Source organism: Perca flavescens, chromosome 22 (genome assembly GCF_004354835.1).
Source record: "Perca flavescens isolate YP-PL-M2 chromosome 22, PFLA_1.0, whole genome shotgun sequence".
NCBI classification, from domain to species: domain Eukaryota; kingdom Metazoa; phylum Chordata; class Actinopteri; order Perciformes; family Percidae; genus Perca; species Perca flavescens.
Genome location: NC_041352.1, coordinates 9,674,142 through 9,694,554, shown reverse-complemented (window position 1 = coordinate 9,694,554; position 20,413 = coordinate 9,674,142). Strand labels below are relative to the sequence as shown.

The following is a 20,413-nucleotide window of genomic DNA, read 5'->3' as shown; positions in this document are numbered from 1 at the left end:
CGATCTGGAATCTTGGGTCCTATGAGGTCATAAGGAGCAAGGTTACCTCCCCTTTCTCTGCTTTGCCCGCCCAGAGAATTTGGCCCACCCATGAGAGAGAGAGAGACATTATGGCTTTCAAACGAGCAAAGTGGCAGTTGGTCAAGGCCACACCCCCACCCTCCACCTTGCCCCCCCTCTCCTCCTCAATAGCTACAGACACAGAAATGGCACATACTAAGGAAAGCTCATTGTGGGACTGGCTCTAGTGGCTGTAATTCTGCACCACGGCTGTATTTCGGGAAAGAGACTTCAGATACAGTATTAGGGGACCACTAAGGCCTATATAAAAGCATCCAAAAAGCAGCATGTCATAGGACCTTTAAAGTATCAAAAGTAAAAGTTATTATTATGCAGAATGGCCCTTTTTAGAATAACATCTCACTAAATTATAATTATTGATGCATTAATGTTTAAGCATCACAAATGTTGCAGCTGATAAAGGTGGGGCTAGTTTACATATTTTTTTATATTCGGCTTGCTAGTTCAATTCATAATAATACATCATAATTCATTAGTTAATTTATATTGTATCATATATTAATAATCCGAATCTGCAAATTACATAATTTATAACTGATGTAAAAAAAATGTAGTGGACTAAAGAGTACAATATTGGCTTCTAAAATGTAGTGTACTAAAACTAGCATGAAATTAAAATACTCAAGTAAAGTACAAGTACCTCAAAATTGTACTCAAGGACAGTACTGAGTAAATGTAGTTAGTTACATCCCACCACTGTCTGGGGGGGCACATGATGTTATCTACATTGTCAAAAGAGGGCAGTATTAAGTTTAGACAAAACCCAAATTAAGAGCAGCAATAACTCGAGACAGCTGAGTTCAGAGTTGTTGCCGGGGATGAGTTTGTTTCACCTGTGAAGCCTAATGAAGAAAGCCTTCTGTTGCTTGTGTTGATTATGGTCTGGAAGAAGCTCAACACTTTGCCAAGAATTCCTCTCCCAGATGATCACCTAAAAGATATCTGTACATTTTCCTTGTGACGGGTAACTTCACCTCGTACAGTATGACACTTAATGAAATGTAATTGACCTTAGCTCACAAATACTGTTAGCTTGACTTCAATATTTTAATCACATGAAAAGAAAATTTTTCTTGAATTGAAGACAAACACACGCACGCACAAACACAACCACACACACACACACACACTGGTAAAGTCGCAGCTGAGGACAAACAACAGTGCATTCACTTGAGCTCAGAACAAATCCCTAAACTATTTCACAGGGTTATCTTTGTCCTCAAGGATGAATAGAAGGAAACAAAGCCAAACAAGGAGTGTGGGCACTTAGAGCCAATATATTGTATGTTGACCTGCTTGCTGAACAACAGCTGCAACTGTTATGTTGTTCACACTGAACTTTTAACGTGATATCTCTCAATGGCACGGACAAAAGAAACAAAAACACAAGTAAAATATAAGAAAGTGAAGATGTTCTCAAAATTCATTGATTCAGAGGCTCCATGTTGTTTATTATTATATATATATATATTTATTTTACTAATAATTGGCTCATGGTACAAGCACACAGGAAGGAGGAAAGATTTTCAGCAGCTGATCACCAAATATTGCTTTTCTTTTGGTCAAACAGTGTTTGAATAGACAAGATGTATCTATTGAAGATGCAATGGTGTTTTATAATAGCACTTTCATATTTGGTATGCTCTCACTGTGTGTGAGTGAGACAGAGCCACTAAGAGTGAGGTCTAAGTTTGATATAATATGTCTGTGTGCCATTTCTCAGGCTTTGTAAATGTCATGTGGTGATCTCTGAGCTCAAGGACAAAAGCAAAAGAACAATGTGCCATCACCACCTCTCAGTCCACTCGGGTTTGTTTTCAAGACAACGAGTTGGAAACCTTTTAAAATACTGAGGAGTCTGTAAATAGGAGAATATGATATAATATAATATATGATATATAATATCAGCAATTTAGTATTGCAGTTTGGGGACTTTTTAGAGAAGGAGTTGAACAAATAATGAGGCTGAGATATCCTCACTTGTTGACTTAGCTTGGGTCAAACTGCTACACTTCTCATAGTGTTACTCGATGCCTTCTTTCCTGAAATGAAAGAGACATTTTCGGAAATACACTTATTGGCTTTATTCCGGGTAGTTAGGTTATAAGATCGGTACCACTATCATGACTGCACATTAAAACGACTACAGAAAGCAGCCAGTTAGCTTAGCTTAGCATAAAGACTGGAATCAGGGGGAAGCAGCTAGCCTGGCTCTGTGCAAAGGTGACAGAAACCACCTACCAGCACCTCTAAACTAACTCAATTAACATGTTATATGTCATCCATACAAGCTGTTTTGACTTGTTTCCTGTCTTCATGCTAAGCTAGGCTAATCAGTCATATGTAGCGTACACGAGGAGTATTGATGTTCTCCTATAGCTCTCAGCAAGAAAGCAAATAAGCTCAACACTTTAACATCCTTTAAACACAGGCTTTGACTGTGTGTACACCTCGTAATCAGCAAACAGATATTCATGTCAAATATTAGTGGAGTGCTCCTTTAACCAAATTCTTAATTATGAAACAATTATTGACCTCTAATGTAATAGAAATGATACCTAAAAAAACAAGATTAAAATAAAAACAATACACCTATGATCCAGAATATGTCTGTTTTACCACCACCCTAGACAGATATGGATCTGTCTAAGAAACAATTGGAACAATAGCCAGAGCACCTGCTGCATATAGGAAGGCTTATGAAGCTCCATCATAAGTGTTGACAGCAGAAGAACACAAGCAACTGGGGATGAAAGCCTCAACGCCCGCCCCTTGATGTGCTGAGGAATGGTACCCTGGGTGCAGACAACTCCAGTAACTGTCAAGTTGAACGTGTGAAGTTGTTGAAGTCAAAAGGGCTCGTGTGCTTCTTGAAGAGGTCTTCAGGTGGTCCACTCAATAAACGCCTGATTTAAAGATCTCTTCTGTTAATGTGACAGTTATTGAAAGCATTGGCCTGTTCTGATTGATAATGAAGGTGATAAGTATTCTGTAAGGCCCATAAGATTATGTATGTACTACAGTATGTGCACTAAAACCTTTGCAGCAGGCAGCTGTCATACCCAATCTGTTACACTGGCTGGAAGAGGGTCAGCTGAGGTCCACTGGGAAGTAAACAAGGATCAGGACAAGCAATCCAAGTCACAAGTTTATCTTTGTCCTCCAGGACAATAGAAGACAGACAGGGCCTGTATTAGTAGTGACAGACGCACGTGCAGCGGTCTTCGGTTAAAAATAAATGACATATGACAATGTTTAGTGACGCTCAGACTTCTTTGTAAATAATATTACCACAAAAACAAATATTTCTTTCTTGAGGAACAGACGACTAAATTAACATAAACAATTCTGGCAATTAAATGTGTTGGAAAGTTATTTAATATAATAAAAAAAGATCAACTTACATACATCAAATATCTAAAATAACAATAGATGCTGATCCAAGACCAGCTCACGAGTTTTAAATCACTGGCCAATTGTTACATGAGAGTTACTGTCCACACCTTAAGGTCCAAATATAGATCTCCCTTTCCTTTAATTAGCTTCCTTTGTTTTTTTCCTAATACCTTATAGGGTGGCTGGGTTTCAAAGTTCTGCCTCCTGGATGAATATAAAGAGGGGTTCAGAAAGAGGAGTAAGAACACGAACACAGCAACTGCAGTAAGTATACCTACATTTCACACACGACTCAACTATCACATCACATATTGAAAATACAATCTTACTTTTTTGTTATTTCTTTTTAGAGACACACCACACCAAATATATCAAGGGGTAGAGGAAAAGTAAAAAGGTAAATAGTTCCATTCTGTTTGTTTTTCAAAATAAATGAATGGACTCAAAACGACATCTGCTGGAAGTTTCTGAACCCCTGGCTTAAAAAAAAAAGACATGATGACATGATATAATTGCATTGTAAATGTTTGTTGTAAATATAGTTTATAGGTATCTACCATCTTTTAGGTTCTGTTTGGTTTTCTACTTACTGAATAACTTAACTACGACAATGTCTGTGATGTCCTGCACATTTTCCATAGAAATGCATTCAATCATAAACTTACAACAAATCACCCTATATGTTTCACAAGTGCTTCTCCAGGGACAATGTTATCAAACCATGTTCTTTGTTCACAGCTTTCAAGATGGGTGACGCTCTCATGGCGGAGTTTGGGTTCGCTGCTTCCTTTCTAAGAAAGTCAGATAAGGAGCGTCTGGAGGCCCAGACTCGAGCCTTTGATATAAAGAGGGAGTGTTTTGTGCCTGACCCTGAGCTGGAGTATGTTAAAGCCGTGGTCACCACCAGAGATGGTGCCAAAGTCACTGTTCAAACTGAGTTTGGAAAAGTAAGTATGTTAGACTTACATTGTAAGAGGGAAATTGGTTGTGACACTGTGAACTGATACTTTTAAAGCAATTATGATTAAGATATTCCCTGTGGTAAATCATTTCAGACTACAACCCATAAGGAGGAAGATATCCACCCTCAGAACCCGCCTAAGTTCGATAAAATTGAGGACATGGCCATGTTCACCTTCCTCCATGAACCTGCTGTGTTGTTTAACCTCAAAGAGCGTTATGCAGCATGGATGATCTACGTGAGTAATGACAACAAATCCATCAATCTTTCCACTGTATGAAATCATTAGTCCAAAATGACTTCTTTTTATGTCATTGTTCAAAGACCTATTCAGGGCTGTTCTGTGTGACTGTCAACCCCTACAAGCGTCTGCCAGTGTACGAGCAGGAGGTGGTCAACGCCTACAGAGGAAAAAAGAGGAGTGAAGCTCCTCCTCACATCTACTCCATCTCTGACAATGCCTACCAGTACATGCTGTCAGGTATATTCAGCTCTTTGAATATGTCTCTGATGCAGCGCTATGTTATCTCTTATGCCACCCAACATTTAAACATAACACATTGTCTTAAATCTTGCAGACAGAGAAAACCAATCTGTCCTTATCACGTAAGTAATTCATGAAAGTAAAGCTCTTGTTCCAATTAAAGAGCAGAGTTTATGTTTTGTGTTCATAACGTGTTCAGTTCACCTTTGTTTGCATTGGCAGTGGAGAATCTGGTGCAGGAAAGACTGTGAACACCAAGAGAGTGATCCAGTACTTTGCCAGCATTGCAGCTGTTTCTGGCAAGAAGGATGCTGCTCAGGAGAAGAAGGTTGGTCTGTACATATTGTACATAAGGTTGATTGTACATATTATGATAAGCATTATAAATTAAGTTTTCTGGCCTAAATTTCTTCTTTTAAATCCACAGGGAACCCTGGAGGATCAAATCATCCAGGCCAACCCTGCTCTGGAGGCCTTTGGAAATGCTAAGACCATCAGAAATGACAACTCATCCAGATTTGTGAGTTTCCTTATTACTCATTTTATTAAAGAGGCACTACATTTAATATTGTGCCCAACAGCGCCCCAAACCCAGATTTCTAATTTTCCTTTTCTTGCTTCTTCCAGGGCAAATTCATTAGAATCCACTTTGGTACCACTGGAAAGTTGGCTTCTGCTGACATTGAGACATGTAAGCACAGTGTGACATGAACATCTCCATTGTGCAGTACAATACCCTGGGATTATTCAATTCAATTCTATTCAATTTTATTTAATCTATATTGTCAAATCATAACAGAAGTTATCTCAGGACACTTTACATTAAGACTATGTCAAGACCATACTCTAGAATGTGAACTATAACATATCCCATTGTCATTTTTTGTCAGATCTGTTGGAGAAGTCCCGTGTCACTTTTCAGCTCAAGGCTGAAAGAGACTACCACATCTTCTACCAGATTCTGTCCCAAAAGAAACCAGAACTGCTGGGTAAGTGCTGGATGAAACATAGAATATATTTGACCCCAGAGCAATGCCACATGCACAAACACTAACACTTTTGTCTTTGACAGATATGCTGCTAATCACCAACAACCCCTATGACTACGCCTTCATCTCCCAAGGAGTGACAACTGTAGAATCCATTGATGATTCAGACGAGCTGATTGCTACCGATGTAAGTGTAACATAGTGCTCGTTAAAAACTCCGCACAAAAAGTTTTAAAACTAACTTCAATTTAAATGTTATTGTTTAAGGATGCTTTTGATGTCCTGGGCTTCACACAAGAGGAGAAGAATGGCATCTACAAGCTGACTGGTGCCATCATGCATTATGGAAACATGAAGTTCAAACAGAAACAGAGGGAAGAGCAGGCAGAGCCTGACGGCACCGAGGGTAAAGGATCATCAGGACAATAAACAACAGTTTGCTTTTATTCTCTTAAAACGAGTATAACTACCACCAATGCATGCCTTTTTGACACAAAACAATGTAGTAATTGCTTCTTCTACACAAAATCCATTATAGATACAGACAAAGTGGCATATTTGATGGGCTTGAACTCAGCTGACCTCATCAAGGGCCTGTGTCACCCAAGAGTGAAAGTAGGCAACGAGTGGGTCACCAAAGGGCAAAGTGTGCAGCAAGTAAGTTGAAAATGCAGGCACTGCAGTGAAATCCATCACGGGTTAAGAATAAAGTGAGTTTCACTTTTAACGTAATTATTTTTGTTGCAATTATCCAGGTGAACTACTCTATTGGTGCACTGGCCAAGTCAGTGTATGAGAAAATGTTCTTGTGGATGGTGATAAGAATCAACCAATCTCTGGAAACCAAGCAACCTCGCCAGTACTTCATCGGTGTGCTAGACATTGCTGGATTTGAGATCTTTGATGTGAGTATAAAAGTTTTTTTGGACGTAAGAATAAAATCAACATTCTCTAACTTCTCTCATTGAATGTTCGTCCTAGTTCAACACCTTTGAGCAACTGTGCATCAACTATACTAATGAGAAGCTACAGCAGTTCTTCAACCACCACATGTTTGTTCTGGAACAAGAAGAGTACAAGAAAGAGGGCATCGTGTGGGTGTTCATTGACTTTGGTATGGACTTGGCAGCCTGCATTGAACTCATTGAGAAGGTTGGTGCAGACTCTAATTGGATTTTAGAATTGTAACAAATACAAGATATTCTTTGTGACAGGTTTACATTGAACTAATTGCAATCAATTTCTTCCTTCAGCCCATGGGCATCATGTCCATCCTTGAAGAGGAGTGCATGTTTCCAAAAGCCAGTGATGCAACATTTACAGCCAAACTGTATGACAATCATCTGGGTAAAAGTCCCAACTTCCAGAAGCCCCGGGTAGTAAAGGGGAAACCAGAGGCTCATTTCTCCCTGGTTCACTATGCTGGTGTTGTTGATTACAATATCGGTAACTGGCTGGTGAAGAACAAGGACCCACTGAATGAGACTGTGGTTGGACTGTTTCAGAAGTCCAACCTGAAGTTACTGTCTGTTCTGTTTGCTGGATATTCTGGTACAGATGCAGGTAAGGGATCTTTGACCTAACTAATTGTTTATCTTTGAAATATCCAGAATATCAATGAGGAAGAACATAACACGTTTATATTGTACATTTTCCATACAACCCAAGATGCAGCAGCCAAGGGAAAGGGAGCAAAGAAGAAAGGATCTTCCTTCCAGACTGTGTCTGCACTGCACAGGGTAAAAATATGTCTAAGGTTTGGTATATGTCCTAAATTTGGTATATGGAAACTGTTAATATTTATTATCTTCATTTACAGGAGAACTTAAACAAACTGATGACCAATCTCAAGTCAACTCACCCCCACTTTGTGCGCTGCATCATCCCGAATGAGACCAAGACTCCTGGGGCGATGGAGAATCCTCTGGTCATGCACCAGCTGCGCTGTAACGGTGTGCTGGAAGGCATCAGGATCTGCAGGAAGGGATTCCCCAACAGGATCCAGTATGGAGACTTCAAACAAAGGCAAGAAAAATCACTGTTTATTTTTTGCTCTTTCAAAAATTGTATTGCTCTTTTACAACTCTTGCAATGCAACATCAGTGTCTAGGCGACCTGGCCGGGGTGGATCAGGTCCTAACTTGTGTAGGTAGTGTGTGTAGTCCACAGGTCTTGATCCAAAGCCATCTTGTTGCCTTTTCTGTGGCATCAGTAATGTTCCCGATATCTTTGTCTGTGCTCATCAAGGTTGGCTGGTACTTCAAGTTCCTTGGCCAAGGACCAAAGGCAATTTTGTAGTCAAGACCACCTAAACTGAGAGCAAGTCATCACCAATACCAGACTTGTGTCAGACAGCCAGAGCTTCTTCTCCTGTCTCCCACATTCACTTTCTTGGGAGTGTGTGTAAAGGGGGCAGAGGGGGGTGGGGTGGGAATAAAATCTTGAGTCTTCTTTATCCAAGACCGAGACAAGACTGAGTAAAAATGCGGTTGATTCCAACTGGTCTTGAGACCAAGACCGTTCTCAAGTACTACAACATTGACCAAAGGCTCTCCAATCCCTTGTCCAGTTTTCCCAGAGGACAGTCAATTCCAGCAGGACACCCAGCTTTGCTGTTTCGGACAATTAGAACCATGTCTGGCCTCAGTGTTGTCTCTGCATATGGGAACTTCAGCTGCCTCTCTAGGTCAACCTTCAGCTTCCAGCTCTGAGCAGTGGCAAGACGCCCTTTGATGATCTTGAATGTTGTGTGCGGGTTTTCCCGAAAGAGACAGTTTACTTACTTGTTGGGTGGAGCTGGTTTGCTGCTGATAATCCCTGTGCAAGTGACATCTGCTGTTCCCCTAAGCACCTGGACGCCACCGGTTGTGCCCCTCCTGCAAGGTCTTTGGACAACAACTTTTCCTGACAAAGTGGGCATGCCAGCATGTCTGCCAGACCCCAGCAGAAAAGGTTGGATGGGCTGGGTAGGATGTCATAAACCAACCAGATTAGGAACTTGATCTGGAGTGGCTCAGTTTGTGTAATGTCATTTATTTGATGTTGTAATTTTTGTGCAAATTCATTAAATAATTGTAATAATGTCATGTTTGTACTGTTTCAGATATCGCATCCTGAACCCTAATGCTATCCCTGACGGACAGTTCATTGACAATAAGAAAGGAGCAGAAAAACTTTTGGGCACTTTGGATATTGACCATGATCATTATAAACTGGGACACACAAAGGTTGGTTCTGCTTACAAAGAGGAGGGTTCAATGTTGGAATAAATATCAGTGCTGGGGAGAGGTTACAGAAAACTTTCTTTCAATTTCAGGTGTTCTTCAAAGCTGGTCTGCTTGGTCTTCTTGAGGAGATGAGAGATGATCGTCTCTCTCTCATCATCACAGGAATTCAAGCGAGAGCCAGAGGAATGCTCGCCAGACTTGCGTTCCAGAAAATTGTTGAACAAAGGTTGTTGTTTTACTTTTAACGTTTAATCTAAAAAACAAAAGACAAGGTACAGAAACATTGATTCATGCTTACTGATGTTGTCTACAGGGATTCCTTACTGGTGATCCAGTGGAATGTGCGAGCCTTCATGTGTGTTAAGAATTGGCCCTGGATGATGTTGTACTTCAAGATCAAACCTCTGTTGAAATCAGCCGAGACTGAGAAGGAGATGGCAAACATGAAGGAGGAGTTTATAAAGCTCAAAGAGGCTCATGCTAAATCTGAGGCCCGCAGGAAAGAGCTGGAGGAAAAAATGGTCACCCTTCTCCAAGAGAAGAACGACCTGCAGCTCCAAGTTCAATCGGTAAGATCAGTCATTCCGTTGACCTAAAACGTATAGCAATGTACTTACGGAAATGTGATAGTAACAGCAATTGTAAAATCTACTGTCTGCAGGAACAAGACAATCTTTCAGATGCTGAAGAGCGCTGTGAGGGTCTGATCAAGAGTAAGATCCAGTTTGAGGCTAAAACCAAAGAGCTGACAGAGAGACTGGAAGATGAAGAGGAGATGAATTCAGAGCTGACTTCCAAGAAGAGAAAGCTGGAGGATGAGTGTTCAGAACTCAAGAAGGACATCGATGATCTGGAGCTGACTCTGGCTAAAGTGGAAAAGGAAAAGCATGCCACAGAGAACAAGGTAATGAAAAATCTATAATTGTAGGTTTGCAGTTCCAAACTCACAGAGAATTATCCCCTGGCCACTGTTCTTCTCAGCTCTTAAGAACATTTTAGCTTCTTTTAGCTCATTGTTTGGGTTTTATAGCCCATACATTTACTGTTTTAATTAATTTACCAGCTAGCTGGTAAAATGAATGGAGCACTGAGCATATAAAGAATAGAAACCTAAACCAGAGAGAATAATGGACTTACATTTGACAAGTGGCCATCACCACGGCTCTAAATTCTTTTTAATTTTGCTCTGTGTCTGCTTGATGCATAAATAGGCAACTGTATGCTAAAAAGTTCGCTATCAACATAAAAGTTTCCTATATGTCAATGTTGTGTTCACAAGTGGCCAAAAAATAAGTTACTGCAGGTTTAAAGAGTGTTTACATGAATTCACAGAGAAGAATGTTTCTATTGTTGACTTAACATCAACTGTTTTCTAAGGTTAAAAACATGACTGAAGAGATGGCAGCTTTGGATGAAATTATTGCTAAGTTGACCAAAGAGAAGAAAGCTCTTCAGGAGGCTCACCAGCAAACGCTTGACGACCTGCAGAGTGAAGAGGACAAAGTCAACTGTCTGACCAAGGCCAAAACCAAGCTGGAGCAGCAAGTCGATGATGTACGTACAATGATATTTGGGACATGAAGTTTTGAAGATATGAAGTTCTGAGGACACAATTTATAGAGAAATGTGAATTTTTTTGTCTGTTAGCTTGAAGGATCATTGGAACAAGAGAAGAAAGTACGGATGGATCTGGAAAGAGCCAAGAGAAAATTGGAAGGGGACTTGAAGTTAACCCAAGAAAGTTTGATGGATCTGGAGAATGACAAGCAGCAGCTGGATGAAAAGCTTAAAAAGTAAAACTAAACTTTTACAACCACAAACACAATGTCCATTGTGCGACAACAGCTGATTACTAATGCAAACCATTTTGACATTAAATGTAGGAAAGACTTTGAAATAAGCCAGCAGCTAAGTAAGCTTGAGGATGAACAGGCCATTGGTGCTCAACTCCTGAAGAAACTGAAAGAATTACAGGTAACTGCACAAACAGGTTTCATCTGTAGCGTTATCTTCATTTTGTAAATTCCAACTTAAACTTTGTAATCATCTGATGAATTTCCTCAAGGCTCGCATTGAAGAGCTGGAGGAAGAACTGGAGGCAGAGCGAGCTGCCAGAGCTAAGGTGGAGAAACAGAGGTCGGACTTATCCAGAGAGCTGGAAGAGATCAGTGAGAGGCTGGAAGAGGCCGGAGGAGCCACCTCTGCCCAGATCGAGATGAACAAGAAGAGGGAGACTGAGTTTCAGAAGATGCGCAGAGACCTTGAAGAGGCCACTCTACAGCATGAAGCCACTGCTGCTGCACTTAGAAAGAAAAGCGCAGATAGCGTGGCTGACCTGGGAGAGCAGATTGACAACCTGCAAAGAGTCAAACAGAAGCTGGAGAAAGAAAAGAGTGAGCTCAGACTGGAGTTGGATGACGTGGTGTCCAATATGGAGCAGATTGCCAAAGCTAAAGTAAGACAACAAAAAAACAAGTCTTCATCGAACGCATCCTTAAAAACTTTGTGAAATATACAGTATTTGCTTTTTTGCCGAGAGATGACAGTATGAGAAGATTGCTGCCACTGTCATGTCTGTGCAGTATGAAGCTACTGCCAGCAGCTGGTTAACTTGCCTTAAAATAGAGACAAGATTGTTTTATCTATGGCAAGCTAGGTGTTTCACACTATTTGCAATCTTTGTGCTAAGCTATGCTCAGCTAACTGGTTGCTGACTTAGCTCCATATTTACCATACAGACGACAAAAGGAACAGTTTGACATTTTGGGAAGTAACATTATGTTTGTTCGCTTTCTTGCAGAGAGTTAGATTCTCAGACATGAAAGTGGTATTGATCTTCTCATTTAAGTAGGCTAGAGTAATTTGCAAACTGTGTTGACATAATATACAGAAAATAATGCTTGGGTCATGTGGACTACATTCCATGATTTACATATTAATATGTCTCCTTTAACTCAGACCAACTCAGAGAAAATGTGCCGCACTCTGGAGGATCAAATGAGCGAATACAAGACGAAATCGGAGGAAGGCCAGCGTATCATTAATGACTTCTCGATGCAAAAAGCAAAGCTTCAGACAGAAAATGGTAATCGGTTTAACACACACTCACATTTAAATGCTGTTTTTACTGTTTACTAATACACCCCAGGAGATCTGAGCATGCAAGCCAAAGTGTCACAATAGCAATAAGTGCAGCTTGATATTGGGGCTTACAAACCTTTATTTTACAGGTGAGTTTGCCAGGCAGATGGACGAGAAGGGCTCTTTGATCTCTCAGCTGACTAGAGGGAAACAGTCCTACACTCAGCAGATTGAAGACCTCAAGAGACAACTGGAGGAAGAAGTCAAGGTAGCTCTTTAAGAAGTACTGCTTTTAAAACACAGTGCCCGATATCTACTGGCAAAAAGGACTTGACCTCATGTTTCTTTACCAAAGGCCAAGAATGCACTCGCCCATGCAGTGCAGTCTTCCCGACATGACTGTGATCTGTTGAGAGAGCAGTTTGAGGAGGAGCAGGAGGCCAAAGCTGAGCTCCAGCGCGGCATGTCCAAGGCAAACGCCGAGGTGGCTCAGTGGAGAACCAAGTATGAAACTGATGCCATCCAGAGAATGGAGGAGCTGGAAGAAGCAAAGTAAGCATTCAGTAGATCCATCTTGACACAGTTCCTAAAATTGACCCTGATATTCCCATTTGTAACTAAGTACATTTTTCCCAAGTACTGTACTTAAGTACAAATTTGAGGTACTTGTACTTTACTTGAGTCTTTTCTTTTCATGACATTTTCTACTTCTCCACTACATTTCAGAGAAAAAATATTGTACTTTTTACTTTACTACATTCATTTGACAGCTTTAGTTGCTAGTTACTTTACAATTGTTTTTTTTATTGTTTATGGTTTTATTATAAATTAAACTACCCAACATTATACAGGTCTACAAGTACAGCTAAAATGATTAAACACTTAACTGTAGTTGATTGACAGAACTGTTTTGATCGTTTCTGGTTTCTAAAATGTGAGGATCTTTTTTTTACATTGAGTACTTTTACTTTTAATACTTTAAGTACATTTTCCTGATGATACTAATGTACTTTTACTTAAGTAGCATTTTCAATGCAGGACTTTTACTTGTAACAGAGTATTTTTACAGTGTTGTACTAGTACTTTAACCACTGTTTATCTGTGAGGTAATGATTTGATACTTTCATGTTTGCTCTTAGGAAAAAACTTGCTCAACGCTTACAGGATGCAGAAGAAGCTGTTGAAGCTGCTAATGCTAAAGGGTCCTCCCTGGAGAAGACCAAACACAGGCTTCAGGGTGAGATTGAAGATCTCATGGTGGATGTGGAGAGATCTAATGCTGCTGCTGCAGCTCTGGACAAGAAACAAAGAAACTTTGACAAGGTAATAACGTCTGAAATGACAGGGACTCATTCCAGCTGAGCATATTCTAGTACAGAACTCATTTCTGAATGTACAAGTTGAGTGCGTGTATTATTTAATAGCATGACATCACTGAATGTACAATTTAGGTCCTTGCTGAGTGGAAGCAGAAGTTTGAGGAGTCTCAAAGTGAGCTGGAAAGTTCCCAGAAAGAAGCTCGTTCTCTCAGCACTGAGATCTTCAAACTGAAAAACTCTTATGAAGAATCTCTGGATCATCTGGAGACCATGAAAAGAGAAAATAAGAATCTCCAAGGTAGGGAGATATAATTAAAACATGATTTTTCTTCGACATACACTGCATACAGTGGGGGAGGCTGGGACAGTGATAAAATAAATGAATATGCACAAAACAGGGGAAATCTCTGACCTGACTGAACAACTTGGTGAGGGAGGAAAGAGCATCCACGAGCTGGAGAAGATCCGTAAACAGCTGGAGCAGGAGAAAGCGGAGATACAATCTGCTCTGGAGGAAGCTGAGGTGAAGAAACATTAAATATTGTCTGATGTATATGCCATTTCTTACCATTGATCAATTCGCTGGATGTACCTTTCTGATACTTTGAAAGATATACAGCGATTGGTTGTTGTTTTTGACAGGCTTCCCTCGAGCATGAGGAGAGTAAGATCCTCCGAGCTCAGCTGGAGTTCAATCAGGTGAAGGGGGAAATGGAGCGGAAGCTGGCCGAGAAGGATGAGGAGATGGAACAGGCCAAGCGCAACTATCAGAAAATGGTGGACACCCTGCAGAGCTCCCTGGAGTCTGAGACTCGCAGCAGAAACGAGGCTCTCAGGGTGAAAAAAGAAGATGGAGGGAGACCTGAATGAGATGGAGATCCAGCTGAGCCTGGCCAACAGGCAGGCTGCAGAGGCTCAGAAGCAGCTCAAGGGAATCCATTCTCACCTGAAGGTACCATAGAGACGATACACGTTTTCTTTTTACTTTGAATTATTCAGAACAGAAAAATACTTTGCACATGTATAACGTGAGACAGGTGCGTTGGAGGGGGACGTGTAGGTCAAAAATTGCAACGAAATTCCAGCATACTATGGAGCCCCTAAGGGGACACTACTACTACTACTATTACTTTTTTTTTTCTTGTACGCATGAGAGATTTTCTGGTGCGTGCGAGATACTTTCTGGTGCGCACGAAAAACTTCCTGGTGCGCACGCAAAAGTGTCTCATGCTCACAAGAAACCAATCTAAGGCTAGCAAAAATGATGCTAAGTACTGCTAATGTTATGTGGCTAAAGTTAATATTTCACATTCACAGCGTGAAATTAATTAACAGTTGCCTTATCATCTTTAAGTTTGTTGATGACACTATCAGGTACATTTCGTTGCGTTTTCAGGAAGATGAATAACTCCTCGTTGGCAGCCATTTGGACTGCTACTCAGATTGGTTTCCCGTGTGCACCAGAAAGTATCTCGTGCACACCAGAACATTTCTCGTGCGCACCAGAAAGTATCTTATGCCCACCAGAAAAAAAAAAAATCCCATGTCCCTTTAGGGGCTTCGTAGCACACTGTCTAACTTGCAAAAATACATGTAATAGCTGCTGATGTTTCTGTACTAGACCATTATCAGGCAAATTATGTTACTGTGATACTGAGAAGCCATCTATTATATGTGACTGTCACCAATCACCAACTTCCACATGAAATAAGGCAAAATAACAAAACATTCATTCTCATTTCCATGATTATGGATAGAGATTAAGATGAAATACAATACTCTTTATAGTAACAATAATATATCATACCAGATAGTGTTAGCCTAGAAATCTAGACGCACCCTAGCGGCAGCAAATTTAATTTGCAGCCAGGGTCGTCTAGCAACTCTCTGTTGGCTTGCGAGCTGAAAAAACCAAACTCTAGTCAGGCCAATCACATTGTGTATAGAGTCGGTGGGCGGGCTTAACACAATGGCGGCAGAGTTACGACGGTTCCGCGTTAATTCCTCAATTCCCTGTAACTTGAAAACAAAGAAGATAGCTGCTGCTGCTGCTGGCGAACATCGGTCTTTTGAATCGGCTTTGGCCGCGACTCTGGAAGATTTGGAGTTAAGCTTTTCTTTGACAAAAGGACAAATAACGGCACTGAAGTCATTCTTTAAAAAGGAAGATGTGTTCGGAGTTTTGCCGACCGGATACGGCAAAAGTTTAATCAATCAACTAGCGTTGCTCTGGTTGGTTGTAGCGCTGCAGAGGGAATTTGAAAGACAACCGTTTATCCCGCCCCTCGGATTGAGCCCTGCCAATGGTGAGTTCCCAGACCCAACATCTTGATGTGAGTCTGGCTTGTCAGGCTAAGATGATGTAACACCATTTGCCTAATGATGGTCTTGTACCGAAACGCCGTCAGCTATTACATTTATTTCTGCAATTTAGACAGTTTGCGGGCGTTTGTTTTGATTATTAAAATAAAGCATTTAAAGATTTTTCCAAAATCTTTCCGACTAGGATGCGCAGCTGCAGCTGGATGAGGCTCTCCGTGCCAATGAAGATCTGAAGGAGAACATTGCCATCGTGGAGAGACGTAACAACCTGCTGCAGGCAGAGCTCGATGAGCTGAGGTCTGCGCTGGAGCAGACCGAGAGATGCCGTAAACTGGCTGAGCAGGAGCTGCTGGATGTCAGTGAAAGAGTTCAGCTGCTGCACTCTCAGGTATGTCAAATCATTATTTATTTATTTGTTATTATTATTTCATCATTTAATTATTTGTCTCTTGGCTATTATGTTTCTCCTCCACTCTGTTAGAGCTTCAGCAATGGCCCAGTCTGCTCTGATTGGTCAGCTGGCCCACACTGTTGTGATTGGTCAACCAAAGCAAAAAAAAAAGTGTTAATGTTGTTAATGTTTGCTCAGGCAGCACCTATGGGCAGCACATATAAAAAGCCTCACCTGCATTCCTGTTTGAAATTCCTCAATCAGTGTGGGTGAGGCTTTTCAGGCAGTTGAGAAAAAGAGCTGTCTGAGAGAGAGAAAGCTCTCTTCGTACTCTATAAATCAAAACATAAAAAAACTTAAAGATGGGGAAAAAAAAGCATAATAGGGGCTCTTTAATGTATGTTTTGTGAAAGTGGCAGATTATATAGGATTAATCTTCGTTCTCCTTTTCACTCAGGAATTGGAATTTTGGGTTTGCATTCAGTTGTTTGTTTGATAAATCAAACAGACTCATATAAATAAATAAAAATCATCATGTCATGTTATTCACGTTGCATACAAATTTTCCTAAAAGTGTTCATTGTAAAACTGTGATTGGGTGCAGAACACCAGCCTGCTGAACCAGAAGAAGAAGCTTGAGAGCGACACGGCTCAGCTTCAGTCTGAGGCGGAGGAAGCGGTGCAGGAGTGCAGAAATGCTGAGGAGAAGGCGAAGAAGGCCATTACGGATGCAGCCATGATGGCAGAGGAGCTAAAGAAGGAACAGGACACCAGCTCTCACCTGGAGCGTATGAAGAAAAACATGGAACAAACCATCAAAGACCTGCAGCACCGGCTGGACGAAGCCGAGCAAATAGCCATGAAAGGTGGCAAGAAGCAGATCCAGAAGCTGGAGGCCAGGGTGAGTATTTCTAACTGCCACGATGTTGCCTCTCAATACCAGTGTACGATACAATAAAGGTTCATCCATCCTCTCTCATCCTCATCCTCAAGGTGAGAGAGTTGGAAAATGAAGTGGATCTGGAGCAAAAGAGAAGCAGTGACGCCGTGAAAGGTATCCGCAAGTACGAGAGGCGCATCAAAGAGCTCACCTACCAGGTAGGCTACACGCTGCAGACACAAAGACTCCGTGATGAACATTCAACAAAAGATAAGAGGTCATTCTTTAGCAAGCAATATGTCTTGTGTACTATTTTAACAGACGGAGGAGGACAAAAAGAATCTGAGCCGTCTGCAGGACCTGGTGGATAAGCTGCAACTGAAAGTGAAATCCTACAAGCGAACTGCAGAGGAGGCTGTAAGTGAAAAGGACCGCGGCTTCATTTACTGAAATATGGTCCATTTGCCTCTTTATGAGCCAGCTCAATAACAATTTTCAATACTCTCATGTTGATTTCTTAAGGAGGAACAGTCCAATACAAATGTGGGCAAGTTGCGCAAGTTGCAGCATGAGCTGGAGGAAGCCGAGGAGAGGGCCGACATCGCCGAGTCTCAGGTCAACAAGCTGAGAGCAAAGAGCCGTGACACTGGGGCTAAGGTCAGTATGTAATCATTAAGATTCAACAACTACACCTTGGAATCACGCAATGCAGAGAGTAACTTTAATGAGCAGTGGTGGAATGTAACTAACCACATTTACTCAAGTACTGTACTTTCAAATTTGAGGTACTTGTACTTTATTTAAGTCTTTTCTTTTCATGCCACTTTCTACTACAACTCCGCTACATTTCAGAGAGAAATATTGTACCTTTACTCTACTACATTCATCTGACAGCTTTAGTTACTTTCCAAATTAAGATTTTTGCACACAAAATGCATGTAGTTTATAAAATACACTGTTTTATTAAAAATTAAACTACCCAACAACAATATATAGGCCTTAAAGTCCAGCTGAAATGATTAGACGATTAAACACTTTTTGTTTAGTTGATTAACAGAACTGTTTTGATCGTTTCCAGTTTCTTAAATGTGAGAATTTTTCTGCATTCGGCACTTTTTTTTTAAAACTTTTAGTACATTTTCCTGATGATACTTGCATACTTTTACTTAAGTAACATTTTCAATGCAGGACTTTTACATGTAATAGAGTATTTTTACAGTATGGTATTAGTACTTTTACTAAAGGATCTGAATACTTCCTTCACCACTGTTAATGGGGAATTAATTCTGATTATCTCACATTTTTCTGTACAGAAAGCACATGATGAAGAATGAAGCCTTCAAATGGATCTTCAAGGACACAGTTTGATTGTAGTATTTTAGTTACTTTATTCTCCATGCAACATGAGCAAAATAAAGAATAAATGAATGCACCAAGTTGTTCATGTTTGCTGTATTTGAAAAAGACTCAAACAAATGACTAAGAAATGAATCACTGCACTACAAGGAAAAAAAATGGAAGGTGGAGGCCTGAACTGTGATCTGTTATAGGAACTCATGCAGCACCTCCTGACAACACAAAGTTGCTTTTCAGGTTTCGACATGAGAACAGCAGAACAGTTCAACCTTTGCTCCTTGTTTGTGCTCACAACAGCTGCAAGTGGTTGGGACCACTGTTGACTTACTAAGCAGCATGAGTTGGTAAAGACCAGATGAAGGTTTTGGAGAGAGAAAAAGATGTATAATGAGTGTTAACATCTCATCTGAGCACGCCTGCAAAAAGGTGCTCACAGTATTTCACTCTATAATCAAGCTTGCTAATATTATATTTCAGAGTGCAAACATTCACATGACAATTTTACTAAAAAAATAAGTCAATATGTAAACCAGCAGTTGAGGTGAACTACACTCAGCCACCACTAGATGGTCAAAGAGATCCTCTCACAGGTATTAATTTCTCCATAATAATGGGAAAAGGAGAAAGAATAGAAAGAATGGTTATCAATGAAATCAAATCTTTTTGTTTTTAATATCTTTAATTTTGAAAAAGTAGCATATCTGTCCAGTGAAGTGGTAAATAGGCATCAACAGGTTGAAAACATACTTCAGAGATCCAAAATCACTTTTGAAAATATAGTCAGATTTAATGATTACATCTAAAATAGATGTCTTAGTGTGCAACAAATCCAATACTAGTATTTGGTTCAAGGGTGTGACCAATGGTTATGGTTAGGGTTAGGTGCCTTGAAGTCGACAGTCGCAGCGCTGCCTTGAAATTGACATTGCTGTTATGTGCATTTTGTAGATTCCATACTGCAAAGCCTGCAGCATAACAGGATTATGTAATGAGATGCAGAGTAAAGAAGCCTCAAATCTTACTTTTTCTAATAAAAATAGAATGTTTAAAGCATTTCAAAATGGTTTCTATCTAATGAGTTAAAATGCTAATTAACGTCTGTGTCATTTATTTTTAGGTTGTGGATTTGTTATATAATAATTTAACGGAGTAGACTTTTTCACAAGAAAAACTTCTTCAGATATTTCTGCTGGCTTTACATACATTCAGTATGCAAGCCAAGTATGTACAGCTACATTACCATAGACCAAACATTATAGCCCATTGCTGCACTTATATACTGATGCTTATTGTCTTTATCACTACAAAATAAGCTCTCCGTCTACCTCTCTTAGCACCATTAACAAGTCTTTACTCAAAGAACCCAGGGCTGGGGATGAGGCTGCTGGCTAGAGGAAGTGTTGCACCGTTGCACAGTGTAATCAGTGCTGCACTTTTCCTATGATGGCATAGGATGGAAAAACAGACTCAAAACCATTGCTCTGAAGACTATGACACATTATGTGAAGCAGTTATGCCTTTCCCAGTTGATGTCATGGCTAATAATAAGAAGCAGATTGTATTGTGTCAGTGAGAATGTCTCTCTGGTGAAAATCATAGAGAAGAGAAAGACAAGAACAGACAGAACACTGCCAGCAAACATACTGTACACATGCAGCAACAATTTTACAACTCAATCCACCCAGTTTAATGGATGTTTGATCTAACCATCACCATAACAGTTTGTGTTGCCAGAGCTAAGAACAAAAAGGGAGGAGGGAACACTCACTTGAATATGGCAGTCGCCAGCGACTGAAGTTAACTTTTTTGGCCACCAGCCAATGTGGCAGGTGGATTTTAAAATCCACTAAGCACACAGGCTTTTTACCAGCCATTTTTTTTGCCTCATAAAGGTGAAATACAGGAAATGCACAAGCATCGTTCTTG

The 20,413-nt window shown here is 40.4% G+C and overlaps 1 pseudogene; it reads left to right on the top strand.

The window, feature by feature from the left end:
• Window positions 1-3,705: 3,705 nt before the first annotated feature.
• Window positions 3,706-18,563, top strand: LOC114548927 (myosin-6-like; annotated as a pseudogene).
• Window positions 18,564-20,413: the final 1,850 nt, after the last annotated feature.